Source organism: Mytilus galloprovincialis, chromosome 12, assembly GCF_965363235.1.
Source record: "Mytilus galloprovincialis chromosome 12, xbMytGall1.hap1.1, whole genome shotgun sequence".
Lineage (NCBI taxonomy): Eukaryota > Metazoa > Mollusca > Bivalvia > Mytilida > Mytilidae > Mytilus > Mytilus galloprovincialis.
Genome location: NC_134849.1, coordinates 58,513,608 through 58,529,336, shown reverse-complemented (window position 1 = coordinate 58,529,336; position 15,729 = coordinate 58,513,608). Strand labels below are relative to the sequence as shown.

At 32.6% G+C, this 15,729-nt stretch overlaps 1 long non-coding RNA gene across 1 annotated transcript; it reads right to left on the bottom strand.

Annotated features, from left to right (window-relative positions):
* Positions 1 to 1,176: 1,176 nt before the first annotated feature.
* On the bottom strand, positions 1,177 to 3,921 carry LOC143055613 (uncharacterized). Its single transcript, XR_012972103.1, has 3 exons — positions 3,820 to 3,921; positions 1,919 to 2,069; positions 1,177 to 1,308 (listed from the first exon to the last, which is right to left on the bottom strand). It is a non-coding gene; the product is annotated as an uncharacterized LOC143055613 (long non-coding RNA).
* Between the last annotated feature and the right edge of the window lie 11,808 nt (positions 3,922 to 15,729).

Below are 15,729 nucleotides of genomic sequence, written 5' to 3'. Positions count from 1 at the left end.
TCATCAATGAAATCCTTACTTTCATCACCTACTTCCTCATATAGCATGTTTAGATCATAACTTTCAGTAGAATCACTTTCACCATCTTCACTTTTCCTGTTATCTTCTTGCTGCTCCTCATTGTCATTGTAGGTTTTTTGCCATTTTTATACGCCCGTCATCAATGAAGTCCTTACTTTCATCACCTTCTTCCTCATTTAGGTCATAACTTTCAGTAGAGTCACTTTCACCATCTTCACTTTCCCTGTTATCTTCTTGCTGCTCCTCATTGTCATTGTAGTCTTGTTTGCCATTTTTTTACGCCCGTCGTCTTTCAAACAACGGGCGTATCATGCGCTAAAGCGCAGCCCTTTATTAGCTCACCTGGCCCTTTGCCAAGTGAGCTTTTCTTATCACATGGCCTCCGTTGTCTGTTGTCGATAACTTTTACAAAAATCTTCTCCTCTGAAACTACTGGGCCAAATTTAACCATACTTGGCCACAATCATCATTGGGGTATCTAGTTTAAAAAATACCATAAACAAACCACAAATATAATTTTGGTCATTTATGAAGGTTCTATGCACCCGTCCCTAGGATTTTCATGGCATTCCATGGAATTTCCATGGCAAAATTGTTGTCATGAAAACGATGGAGTATTGAAACGGGCTTTTTCATGGTTTTCATGAATTCCATGGCATCGAAAAAAAGAGAGACAGGGATTGTATACTCAGTATTTCCATCGTTGTCATGAAATCATAAAAGGATGGAAAGCATGGCATTGATGGCAAATTGCCATGATTTCCATGGAAAGTATGGCATCAATGGCAGGTTGACATGGCCTCTATGAAAAGTATGGTATCTATGGCAGGTTGCCATGAAAATGATGGCAACAATTACAGATTGCCATGGAAAGTATGGCATCCATGGCATTTCCCTGGTATTCACTCACAAATGGACATGCAGACCTGTAATATTACCTTGTATAGCTCTGTATAGTTTAATAACATATTCTTTTCAAAATAGGACACCGGAAAAGTAAATATCTACAGGAGTTCTCATCAGATTGAATTAACCCGATTACTTTCAAAATAAAGCTTTACCGTTTAAATTTCATTGCCATATATATTGCTAGCAAAATAGATTAAAATAATAAAAACTATTAAAATTAGACTATGTTTTAATGTCATGAATGTAAAGTTAAACATTTTGGAAATGTTCAAAGTTCATTATTGCTATCTGTCGTCTATCTTGTCTTGTGTTCCTTACTTGGCTTCGGCAGATGGTTGATGACCTGGTGGACAACTTTCCATTTCTTTCGTATGATGCCTAGAAAAAAAAATTACCATATATATTAATTTTTATTCTGAAAAATATCATATATATACTAGTGAAATAAAATTAACCAAAAATGTGTTTGATATTTTGCACTGCTGGTGTTTGGTACTTGTTTGGTATCAAGAGATAATGTGTGATAATTATTTAAAAAATTGGAAATCTTTGTAAGACACACATGTAGATGCTCCGTAGAGCACACAGCGACCTTCCAACAGCTATCATGTCAGGCATTGAAGTTCAAATTATATATAAAAGTTATAAATATAGCTTTGTATACCCATATCTCATGCTGCATTGATAACATTTCCCCATATTCCTGTATTTAAAGTTAAACTGTATTATTAACATAATGTATTATGAGTGAGTGACTATTACTGACCACAAAAGAAACAGTTGATTGTAGATATCATATAGATTGTTTTGTTGGTTTTATTTTCCCAGATTTAGTTCATGTCCATTAACGTTTTGATTTTGTCCAACATAATAAATCATCAGTCACCGTCTTTCTAATAACAGTAGATGAAGGCATATTTACCCTTATAGTAAAAGCAAGTGACATTGACCTTTAATAATTTTTCATTGTGATGATACGTACACGTACATATATATTGCGGTCATTTTTCTTGTTTGACACTGGTTTCTGTCCAATTTTCCTTCTTTGGTGTAACCATTAAGTTTCTGCTACTTGTGGGAATGGTACATTGACTATCTGTTGAAAGCTGTGATTCTTGATGTTCTGTTCTACAATAGGCCTGTAAAATTTCATTGAAAATTTTATGTAAATACTAAGATACTTATCATACATATGTCATACATGTACCTTACAGAAAAAAATCTTTTCAATATCAAGGGCCGTAACTACATTGAGGCAAATGAGGCAAATGCCTCATGTAAAAATTATAAAAAAAAATGAAACAAAAGGTTGTTTTCATATTAAATTATTTTCACGGAAAGTATCTTGCAAGAAGCAAGTTCTCTTCACTCTCTGGTGTATCCCCTGGATGTTTTTCGTTATCCATGTTTCTATTTTCCTTTTAGTTTTCAGAGTTGGTGGTCTATTGTTTGTACTTCTGTGTTCCGGGTTTGTCTTTTGTTCATTTATTGTCCTACGTCATGACTATAATCTGAGCTTTGATTTTCATTTATAAACGTGGTTTTGCAATGTTGCATGTCCACAGATGTCCAGAATTGTGCGAGAAATGTATTTTAAGAACATGCGATGCTACTCAGTGGAATTGTCCTTTCTGCATGGATAATTGAAATTGATATCAAAGAATACGAAACAGTAATAAAACTAGATAGCTGACATGGTTTGAATTAAAGTAAGGTCACATATTTCCCGGTATCAAATAATTTGAAGGAAAAAAAACCAAGGTATTGCCATATATGACTTTTTACATTGAAAGGTTAAACTTGCATTAAGTCGTGTTGAGACCCTTTAGCAGATAATAAAGGAGTATGGGGACATAATCGCACATAAAGTCAATGCATAGAAAAATACAAATGATCAATGGTCAAAGTTTGTGTTCCTGCTCTTTATCTTGATAGTTGCCGGATGGTCTTCAACAATACTTTTAAAGAATCATTATTACCGTAAAAGATCGTAAAGCAAGGTGGAGATGGTCCCTAGTGTGGACTTAAGCAGTACTAGTACTTAAAGTATAATACTGCAATGCCACTATATTTAAATCTAGTCATAAAAAAATCACCAAAGTCTAATCACAATACAAGACAAGAACAGACAGACAGACAGATACGGAATTAATAATTATGAGAATTACGATTTTTGCTTTATCCTACATATCGGTCTTTTAATGTTGTCTCTAATACCTAAACATGCTAAAAGTCTTAAATTACAATGAATCTTTGTTTTTGCTATGGGACCTGATGTCGAAAAAATATCTATAAATTAATTAAGCTGTTTCAATGCAAGAAAGAGTCTGGGAAACATTCAGAATGCACGATTTTGCGTTATTTTCTCAGAGCCTATGGGGGCTGCTTAAGCAGCTAAAGCAGCCCCCAGACCGCTCGCCCAAAATTTTTTGAATATATTTTGCCTCACTATTTAAAGGGGCTAGTTATGGCCCTGATATCATTTGAGTTTGACTGAACAATCACGCTGTTGTAAACTAAACTAAGACACATATTATTGGTATACATGTCAGGAAATGTACCTGATCACAGACTAATGACTATTGACTGTAAACGCCAGTGTAACCCCCCTTTTTTCTTAATTGAATTTTTAACTCGTTTACCCTAGTTGAAAATGAACATGCTTCTAACATAAAATGCACTTAAAAATAGTATAATGGAAGAAATTATATATGATAATATATATTGTTCACTGTTGACCTTCCATGTGTCCAAACTTCATCGGGAAACAATGTCAATGTTGACGTTATATTTTTCTCTGATTGTGCAATTTTGATACCTATTTGGAGTTTCTAGATACAATTCATACATATGAAAAACAGTGATAGCCACATAGAAATATCGACATACCATAATGATACTTGATAAACGGCAAGTTTCTCCTCGACTGTTCGTTCTTTGTTGTTCTATCTTTTCAAATTTTCAAAAACCGGAAAAGCGCGAGTTTTAGTAATGCGCATGCGCAATATAACTTCCTGTTCAAATCCCGCGAAAATATGAATGACATAAATTCGATCTTTGTTCAACTATTTCAAATATCTGTACATGTTATTTTTACGCAGAAATCATTCAAATATATATACTATGTGAAAAAAATTAATGCATTTTATTTCTTTTTTCCAATGAAATATCCAATAGATGTATATGTAAAGGTTCAAGCACTAAAATATATGGCAAGAGTATCTAACACAGAAATTAATCCGTTGTTATATGATGCATATTGCACAGCTAAACTGCTGGATGAAACAGGAACCTATTCTTGGTATACCTTTGTAAAAAATATAACTCATGAAAATAATTTAAATATATCTGATATACAAAATATTGACTTTATAAAAGAAAAATATAAAATGAATAAACACATGAAAGAGATTGTGCAAGAAAACTATAAAAAGCTGTTCTTTAAAAAATTAAATTCTTTAACAGAAAATAATAAATTATTTATCTATAGTAAATTCAAAAAGAAATATGAAACTGAGCCTTATTTACTTAAAGAGAATAACTTTGAAATAAGGAAAAAAATCACTAAATTGAGGGTGAGTGACCATATTTTGGAAATTGAAAGGGGTAGATACAAAAATATAAAAAGACAAGAACGTTTATGTCAACATTGTTGTCTAAATAAAATAGATGATGAAGAGCATTTTTTATTTACATGTACAAAAAATAAAGATTTGAGATTTGAATTTTTGCAAAAAGTTAAAAATATCTATTCCGATATAGATAATATGGATAATTTGGATAAATTGGTTTTATGTCTTTCTTGTCCGTCAATTATGCAGTATGCTGCTTCATTTGTTAAAAAGTCATGGTCACTGAGGAGGGTGGACTCAACAACTGCATAATAGATACATATATGTATATAATGTTTGGTTCTTTTGTTGGTTTTTTCTGTATGATGTATTGTAAAATTACTATGTTGATTTATGTATGCCTTCAACCCATATGGGTACAAATGTGCATTATATTCAATAAACATAAACATATAAAGTATCAAACGATTTACCCCCCCTCTTTTTCCCATCCACACTTTTTAAGACACTTATCAGCATCATAAGTTTTATAAGTGAAATTTATACACAAGGTGTGAAACCACAAAAGGAAGATTGGGATTGATTTTAATGGTTATGGTCCAAGAGTTAAGGAATAAGGGGCCAAAAACAATATTAGTTTTCTAATACTTTGTATAGATTGCTTATATTTCTTTACCCTTTCAATTTAGGGGTTTTATTCTTGAATTCATTGGGTTCTTCTTTAATATGCTAAATGTTGCCATGTATAAAGTTTTTGGAATTTGGGTCCCATTTTTAAATTGGTGCACATTGAGGTCCAAAGGGTCCAAAATTAAACTTTGTTTTTTTTCATCAAAAATTTAATTTATTTATTGGAGTTCTTTGATATGCCAAATCTAATTGTGTATTTTAATTTTTAATTTTTATACGACCGCAAAAAATTTAATTTTTTGGTCGTATATTGCTATCACGTTGGCGTCGTCGTCTTTGTCGTCGTCGTCGTCGTCCGAATACTTTTAGTTTTCGCACTCTAACTTTAGTAAAAGTGAATAGAAATCAATGAAATTTTAACACAAGGTTTATGACCACAAAAGGAAGGTTGGGATTGATTTTGGGAGTTTTGGTCCCAACATTTTAGGAATAAGGGGCCAAAAAGGGCCCAAATAAGCATTTTCTTGGTTTTCGCACTATAACTTTAGTTTAAGTGAATAGAAATCTATGAAATTTTGACACAAGGTTTATGACCACAAAAGGACGGTTGGGATTGATTTTGGGAGTTTTGGTTCTAACAGTTTAGGAATAAAGGGCCAAAAAAGGGCCCAAATAAGCATTATTCTTGGTTTTCGCTCAATAACTTTAGTATAAGTAAATAGAAATCAATGAAATTTAAACACAATGTTTATGACCACAAAAGGAGGGTTGGGATTGATTTTTGGAGTTGAGGTTACAACAGTTTATGAATAAGGGGCCAAAAAGGGGCCCAAATAAGCATTATTTTTGGTTTTTACACCATAACCTTATGGTATGTACAATTCATACATATGAAAAACAGTGATAGCCACATAGAAATATCGACATACCATAATGATACTTGATAAACGGCAAGTTTCTCCTCGACTGTTCGTTCTTTGTTGTTCTATCTTTTCAAATTTTCAAAAACCGGAAAAGCGCAAGTTTTAGTAATGCGCATGCGCAATATAACTTCCTGTTCAAATCCCGCGAAAATATGAATGACATAAATTCGATCTTTGTTCAACTATTTCAAATATCTGTACATGTTATTTTTATGCAGAAATCATTCAAATATATATACTATGTGAAAAAAATTAATGCATTTTATTTCTTTTTTCCAACGAAATTCAGTATCAAACGATTTACCCCCCTCTTTTTCCCATACACACTTTTTAAGACACTTATCAGCATCATAAGTTTTATAAGTGAAATTTATACACAAGGTTTGAAACCACAAAAGGAAGATTGGGATTGATTTTAATGGTTATGGTCCAACAGTTAAGGAGTAAGGGGCCAAAAACAATATTAGTTTTCTAATACTTTGTATAGATTGCTTATATTTCTTTACCCTTTCAATTTAGGGGTTTTATTCTTGAATTCATTGGGTTCTTCTTTAATATGCTAAATGTTGCCATGTATAAAGTTTTTGGAATTTGGGTCCCATTTTTAAATTGGTGCACATGTCCAAAGGGTCCAAAATTAAACTTTGTTTTTTTTCATCAAAAATTGATTTTGGGAGTTTTGGTTCTAACAGTTTAGGAATAAAGGGCCAAAAAAGGGCCCAAATAAGCATTATTCTTGGTTTTCGCACAATAACTTTAGTATAAGTAAATAGAAATCAATGAAATTTAAACACAATGTTTATGACCACAAAAGGAGGGTTGGGATTGATTTTTGGAGTTGAGGTTACAACAGTTTATGAATAAGGGGCCAAAAAGGGGCCCAAATAAGCATTATTTTTGGTTTTTACACCATAACCTTATGGTATGTACAATTCATACATATGAAAAACAGTGATAGCCACATAGAAATATCGACATACCATAATGATACTTGATAAACGGCAAGTTTCTCCTCGACTGTTCGTTCTTTGTTGTTCTATCTTTTCAAATTTTCAAAAACCGGAAAAGCGCAAGTTTTAGTAATGCGCATGCGCAATATAACTTCCTGTTCAAATCCCGCGAAAATATGAATGACATAAATTCGATCTTTGTTCAACTATTTCAAATATCTGTACATGTTATTTTTATGCAGAAATCATTCAAATATATATACTATGTGAAAAAAATTAATGCATTTTATTTCTTTTTTCCAACGAAATTCAGTATCAAACGATTTACCCCCCTCTTTTTCCCATACACACTTTTTAAGACACTTATCAGCATCATAAGTTTTATAAGTGAAATTTATACACAAGGTTTGAAACCACAAAAGGAAGATTGGGATTGATTTTAATGGTTATGGTCCAACAGTTAAGGAGTAAGGGGCCAAAAACAATATTAGTTTTCTAATACTTTGTATAGATTGCTTATATTTCTTTACCCTTTCAATTTAGGGGTTTTATTCTTGAATTCATTGGGTTCTTCTTTAATATGCTAAATGTTGCCATGTATAAAGTTTTTGGAATTTGGGTCCCATTTTTAAATTGGTGCACATGTCCAAAGGGTCCAAAATTAAACTTTGTTTTTTTTCATCAAAAATTGATTTTGGGAGTTTTGGTTCTAACAGTTTAGGAATAAAGGGCCAAAAAAGGGCCCAAATAAGCATTATTCTTGGTTTTCGCACAATAACTTTAGTATAAGTAAATAGAAATCAATGAAATTTAAACACAATGTTTATGACCACAAAAGGAGGGTTGGGATTGATTTTTGGAGTTGAGGTTACAACAGTTTATGAATAAGGGGCCAAAAAGGGGCCCAAATAAGCATTATTTTTGGTTTTTACACCATAACCTTATGGTATGTACAATTCATACATATGAAAAACAGTGATAGCCACATAGAAATATCGACATACCATAATGATACTTGATAAACGGCAAGTTTCTCCTCGACTGTTCGTTCTTTGTTGTTCTATCTTTTCAAATTTTCAAAAACCGGAAAAGCGCAAGTTTTAGTAATGCGCATGCGCAATATAACTTCCTGTTCAAATCCCGCGAAAATATGAATGACATAAATTCGATCTTTGTTCAACTATTTCAAATATCTGTACATGTTATTTTTATGCAGAAATCATTCAAATATATATACTATGTGAAAAAAATTAATGCATTTTATTTCTTTTTTCCAACGAAATTCAGTATCAAACGATTTACCCCCCTCTTTTTCCCATACACACTTTTTAAGACACTTATCAGCATCATAAGTTTTATAAGTGAAATTTATACACAAGGTTTGAAACCACAAAAGGAAGATTGGGATTGATTTTAATGGTTATGGTCCAACAGTTAAGGAGTAAGGGGCCAAAAACAATATTAGTTTTCTAATACTTTGTATAGATTGCTTATATTTCTTTACCCTTTCAATTTAGGGGTTTTATTCTTGAATTCATTGGGTTCTTCTTTAATATGCTAAATGTTGCCATGTATAAAGTTTTTGGAATTTGGGTCCCATTTTTAAATTGGTGCACATGTCCAAAGGGTCCAAAATTAAACTTTGTTTTTTTTCATCAAAAATTGAATTTATTTATCGGAGTTCTTTGATATGCCAAATCTAATTGTGTATTTTAATTTTTAATTTTTATACGACCGCAAAAATTTTAATTTTTTGGTCGTATATTGCTATCACGTTGGCGTTGGCGTCGTCGTCGTCGTCGTCATCGTCTGAATACTTTTAGTTTTCTCACTCTAACTTTAGTAAAAGTGAATAGAAATCAATGAAATTTTAACACAAGGTTTATGACCACAAAAGGAAGGTTGGGATTGATTTTGGGAGTTTTGGTCCCAACATTTTAGGAATAAGGGGCCAAAAAGGGCCAAAATAAGCATTTTCTTGGTTTTCGCACTATAACTTTAGTTTAAGTGAATAGAAATCTATGAAATTTTGACACAAAGTTTATGACCACAAAAGGACGGTTGGGATTGATTTTGGGAGTTTTGGTTCTAACAGTTTAGGAATAAAGGGCCAAAAAAGGGCCCAAATAAGCATTATTCTTGGTTTTCGCACAATAACTTTAGTATAAGTAAATAGAAATCAATGAAATTTAAACACAAGGTTTATGACCACAAAAGGAAGGTTGGGATTGATTTTTGGAGTTGAAGTCACAACAGTTTATGAATTAGGGGCCAAAAAGGGGCCCAAATAAGCATTATTTTTGGTTTTTGTCGAGCCTGCAACTTTTGTTGCAGAAAGCTCGACATAGGCATAGTGATCCGGCGGCGGCGGCGGCTGTGTTAGCTCACTTCTTAAAAGCTTTATATTTTAGAAGGTGGAAGACCTGGATGCTTCATACTTTGTATATAGATGCTTCATGTTACGAAGTTTCCGTCAGTCACATGTCCAATGTCCTTGACCTCATTTTCTTGGTTCAGTGACCACTTGAAAAAAAAGTTCAAATTTTTTATACGACCGCAAAATTTGAAAAAATTTTCGTCGTATATTGCTATCACGTTGGCGTCGTCGTCATCGTCGTCGTCCGAATACTTTTAGTTTTCGCACTCTAACTTTAGTAAAAGTGAATGGAAATCTATGAAATTTTAACACAAGGTTTATGACCACAAAAGGAAGGTTGGTATTGATTTTGGGAGTTTTGGTCCCAACATTTTAGGAATAAGGGGCCAAAAAGGGCCCAAATAAGCATTTTCTTGGTTTTCGCACTATAACCTTAGTATAAGTAAATAGAAATCTATGAAATTTAAATACAAGGTTTATGACCATAAAAGGAAGGTTGGTATTGATTTTGGGAGTTTTGGTCCCAACAGAATAAGGGGCCCAAAGGGTCCAAAATTAAACTTTGTTTGATTTCATCAAAATTGAATAATTGGGGTTCTTTGATATGCCGAATCTAACTGTCATGACTGTGTATGTAGATTCTTAACTTTTGGTCCCGTTTTCTAATTGGTCTACATTAAGGTCCAAAGGGTCCAAAATTAAACTTAGTTTGATTTTGACAAAAAATGAATCAGTTAGGTTCTTTGATATGCTGAATCTAAAAATGTACTTAGATTCTTGATTATTGGCCCAGTTTTCAAGTTGGTCCAAATCGGGGTCCAAAATTAAACTTTGTTTGATTTCATCAAAAATTGAATAAATGGGGTTCTCTTATTTGATATGCTGAATCTAAACATGTACTTATAATTTTTATTATGGGCCCAGTTTTCAAGTTGGTCCAAATCAGGATCTAAAATTATTATATTAAGTATTGTGCAATAGCAAGTCTTTTCAATTGCACAGTATTGCGCAATGGCAAGAAATATCTAATTGCACAATATTGTGAAATAGCAAATTTTTTTTTAATTAGAGTTATCTTTCTTTGTCCAGAATAGTAAGCAAGAAATATCTAATTGCAAAATATTGTGCAATAGCAAGATTTTTTTTTAATTGGAGTTATCTTTCTTTGTCCAGAATCAACTTAAATCTTTGTTATATACAATATACAATGTATATTCACTTTTTACTACCAACTGATAAATTAAAATAATCTTTACCATTCAGTGATAACAAGCATTTTTTTTACATCTTAATATTTTATGATGTATTTAAATGATTAGTTATTGTTGCAAACTCCATTAGAAATTTTAATTGAGATTAGTTTTGGAATAAGGGAAAGGGGGATGTGATTAAAAAAATTGGGTTCAATTTTTCTCATTTGAAATTTCATAAATAAAAAAGAAAATTTCTTCAAACATTTTTTTGAGAGGATTAATATTCAACAGCATAGTGAATTGCTCTAAGAGAAAACAAAAATTTTAAGTTCATTAGAACACATTCATTCTGTGTCAGAAACCTATGCTGTGTCAACTATTTAATCACAATCCAAATTTAGAGCTGAATCCAGCTTGAATGTTGTGTCCATACTTGCCCCAACTGTTCAGGGTTCAACCTATGCGGTTGTATAAAGCTACGCCCTGCGGAGCATCTTGTTGTAATGTTGAATTCTCTCTTATTATAAGTAATAGGATAATTATATTTAATATGTGCGTACCTTGCAAGGTTTTCATGTCTGTCAGACAGTTTTCACTTGACCTCGACCTCATTTCATGGATCAGTGAACAAGGTTAAGTTTTGGTGGTCAAGTACATATCTCAGATACTATAAGCAATAGTTCTAGTATATTCGGTGTATGGAAGGACTGTAAGGTGTACATGTCCAACTGGCAGGTGTCATCTGACCTTGACCTCATTTTCATGGTTCAGTGGTTATAGTTAAATTTTTGTGTTTTGGTCTATTTTTCTCATACTATATGCAATAGGTCTACTAAATTTGTTGTATGGAATGATTGTAAGGTGTTCATGTCTAGCGGGCAGATGTCATGTGACCTTGACCTCATTTTCATGGTTCAGTGGTCAAAGTTAAGTTTTGAGTTTCGGTCTTTTTATCTAATACTGTATGCCATAGGTCAACTATATTTGGTGTATGGAAATATTTTATGATCTTTATGTCAGTTGCGCAGGTTTTATTTGACCGTGACCTCATTTTCACGGTTCATTGCACAGTGTTAAGTTTTTGTGTTTTGGTCTATTTTTCTTAAACTATAAGTAATGGGTCAACTATATATGTTGTATAAAAGCATTGTTAGCTGTACATGTCTGCCTGGCTTGGTTCATCTGACCTTGACCTCATTTTCAAGGTTCATTGGTCTTTGTTTAGTTATCTTGGTTAATGTTAAGTTTATGTGACAATTGTAATAAAGCTTAGCTTTATACTTAGGACTATCAACATAATATCAATGATTAGTATAGAAGGCGAGACATTTCAGTGTGTGCACTCTTGTTGCACCATAACCTTAGTATAAGTAAATAGAAATCTATGAAATTTAAACACAAGGTTTATGACCATAAAAGGAAGGTTGGGTTTGATTTTGGGAGTTGAGGTCCAAACAGTTTAGGAATTCATAAGGGGCCCAAAGGGTCCAAAATTGAACTTTGTGTGATTTCATCAAAAATTGAATAATTGGGGTTCTTTGATATGCTGAATCTAACTATGTATGTAGATTCTTAATTTTTGGTCCCGTTTTCATATTGGTCTACATTAAGGTCCAAAGGGTCCAAAATTAAACTTAGTTTGATTTTAACAAAAATTGAATCCTTGGGGTTCTTTGATATGCTGAATTTAAAAATGTACTTAGATTTTTAAGCAGTTAAGCTGCTTTATGCGAGCACCCTAGATTTATGTTCTACCCAATAAGTGCTGAAATTTGTGCCACTTTTATTATCTGGCTGGCTATCATGTTATTTATAACTAATTGGACACTTTTTTCATACTTTTTATTCTGGAATATAAAACAATATTACCATAAAAACGTTAAATGGTCGTCGATTTTCCCAAAAGTTTTGAAGTTGCACATAGGAAGTAGTGCTCAATAGACCACATTCATTCTGTGTCAGAAACCTATGCTGTGTCAACTATTTAATTTTAGATTTAAATAAGTTTGAAGAAGAAATCTTTAATTGATTTGTAAAAGCTTGACATTTGTTTTGTGTAAAAAAACCATGTAATGTCAAAAATTTGATCACAATCCAAATTCAGAGCTGTATCACCCTTGAATGTTTTGTCCATACTTGCCCCAACTGTTCAGGGTTCGACCTCTGCGGTCGTATAAAGCTGCGCCCTGCGGAGCACCTGGTTTCTATTACTATATGCAATAGGTCAACTGTATTTGGTATATGGAATTTAATTATGTTCAATTCAGTCTCGCAGGTTTTATTTGACCTTGACCTCATTTTCATGGTTCATTGCTCAGTATTTAGTTTTTATACGACCGCAAATTTTGAAAAAATTTTCGTCGTATATTGCTATCACGTTGGCGTCGGCTTCGTCGTCGTCGTCCGTCGTCCGAATACTTTTAGTTTTTGCAATCTAACTTTAGTAAAAGTGAATGGAAATCTATGAAATTTTAACACAAGGTTTATGACCACAAAAGGAAGGTTGGTATTGATTTTGGGAGTTTTGGTCTTAACATTTTAGGAATAAGGGGCCAAAAAGGGCCCAAATAAGCATTTTCTTGGTTTTCGCACTATAACCTTAGTATAAGTAAATAGAAATCTATGAAATTTAAATACAAGGTTTATGACCATAAAAGGAAGGTTGGTATTGATTTTGGGAGTTTTGGTCCCAACAGAATAAGGGGCCCAAAGGGTCCAAAATTAAACTTTGTTTGATTTCATCAAAATTGAATAATTGGGGTTCTTTGATATGCCGAATCTAACTGTCATGACTGTGTATGTAGATTCTTAACTTTTGGTCCCGTTTTCTAATTGGTCTACATTAAGGTCCAAAGGGTCCAAAATTAAACTTAGTTTGATTTTGACAAAAAATGAATCAGTTAGGTTCTTTGATATGCTGAATCTAAAAATGTACTTAGATTCTTGATTATTGGCCCAGTTTTCAAGTTGGTCCAAATCGGGGTCCAAAATTAAACTTTGTTTGATTTCATCAAAAATTGAATAAATGGGGTTCTCTTATTTGATATGCTGAATCTAAACATGTACTTATAATTTTTATTATGGGCCCAGTTTTCAAGTTGGTCCAAATCAGGATCTAAAATTATTATATTAAGTATTGTGCAATAGCAAGTCTTTTCAATTGCACAGTATTGCGCAATGGCAAGAAATATCTAATTGCACAATATTGTGAAATAGCAAATTTTTTTTTAATTAGAGTTATCTTTCTTTGTCCAGAATAGTAAGCAAGAAATATCTAATTGCAAAATATTGTGCAATAGCAAGATTTTTTTTAATTGGAGTTATCTTTCTTTGTCCAGAATCAACTTAAATCTTTGTTATATACAATATACAATGTATATTCACTTTTTACTACCAACTGATAAATTAAAATAATCTTTACCATTCAGTGATAACAAGCATTTTTTTTACATCTTAATATTTTATGATGTATTTAAATGAGTAGTTATTGTTGCAAACTCCATTAGAAATTTTAATTGAGATTAGTTTTGGAATAAGGGAAAGGGGGATGTGATTAAAAAAATTGGGTTCAATTTTTCTCATTTGAAATTTCATAAATAAAAAAGAGAATTTCTTCAAACATTTTTTTGAGAGGATTAATATTCAACAGCATAGTGAATTGCTCTAAGAGAAAACAAAAATTTTAAGTTCATTAGAACATTCATTCTGTGTCAGAAACCTATGCTGTGTCAACTATTTAATCACAATCCAAATTTAGAGCTGAATCCAGCTTGAATGTTGTGTCCATACTTGCCCCAACTGTTCAGGGTTCAACCTCTGCGGTCGTATAAAGCTATGCCCTGCAGAGCATCTGGTTGTAATGTTGAATTCTCTCTTATTATAAGTAATAGGATAATTATATTTAATATGTGCGTACCTTGCAAGGTTTTCATGTCTGTCAGACAGTTTTCACTTGACCTCGACCTCATTTCATGGATCAGTGAACAAGGTTAAGTTTTGGTGGTCAAGTACATATCTCAGATACTATAAGCAATAGTTCTAGTATATTCGGTGTATGGAAGGACTGTAAGGTGTACATGTCCAACTGGCAGGTGTCATCTGACCTTGACCTCATTTTCATGGTTCAGTGGTTATAGTTAAATTTTTGTGTTTTGGTCTATTTTTCTCATACTATATGCAATAGGTCTACTAAATTTGTTGTATGGAATGATTGTAAGGTGTACATGTCTAGCGGGCAGATGTCATGTGACCTTGACCTCATTTTCATGGTTCAGTGGTCAAAGTTAAGTTTTGAGTTTCGGTCTTTTTATCTAATACTGTATGCCATAGGTCAACTATATTTGGTGTATGGAAATATTTTATGATCTTTATGTTAGTTGCGCAGGTTTTATTTGACCGTGACCTCATTTTCACGGTTCATTGCACAGTGTTAAGTTTTTGTGTTTTGGTCTATTTTTCTTAAACTATAAGTAATGGGTCAACTATATATGTTGTATAAAAGCATTGTTAGCTGTACATGTCTGCCTGGCTTGGTTCATCTGACCTTGACCTCATTTTCAAGGTTCATTGGTCTTTGTTTAGTTATCTTGGTTAATGTTAAGTTTATGTGACAATTGTAATAAAGCTTAGCTTTATACTTAGGACTATCAACATAATATCAATGATTAGTATAGAAGGCGAGACATTTCAGTGTGTGCACTCTTGTTGCACCATAACCTTAGTATAAGTAAATAGAAATCTATGAAATTTAAACACAAGGTTTATGACCATAAAAGGAAGGTTGGGTTTGATTTTGGGAGTTGAGGTCCAAACAGTTTAGGAATTCATAAGGGGCCCAAAAGGTCCAAAATTGAACTTTGTGTGATTTCATCAAAAATTGAATAATTGGGGTTCTTTGATATGCTGAATCTAACTATGTATGTAGATTCTTAATTTTTGGTCCCGTTTTCAAATTGGTCTACATTAAGGTCCAAAGGGTCCAAAATTAAACTTAGTTTGATTTTAACAAAAATTGAATCCTTGGGGTTCTTTGATATGCTGAATTTAAAAATGTACTTAGATTTTTAAGCAGTTAAGCTGCTTTATGCGAGCACCCTAGATTTATGTTCTACCCAATAAGTGCTGAAATTTGTGCCACTTTTATTATCTGGCTGG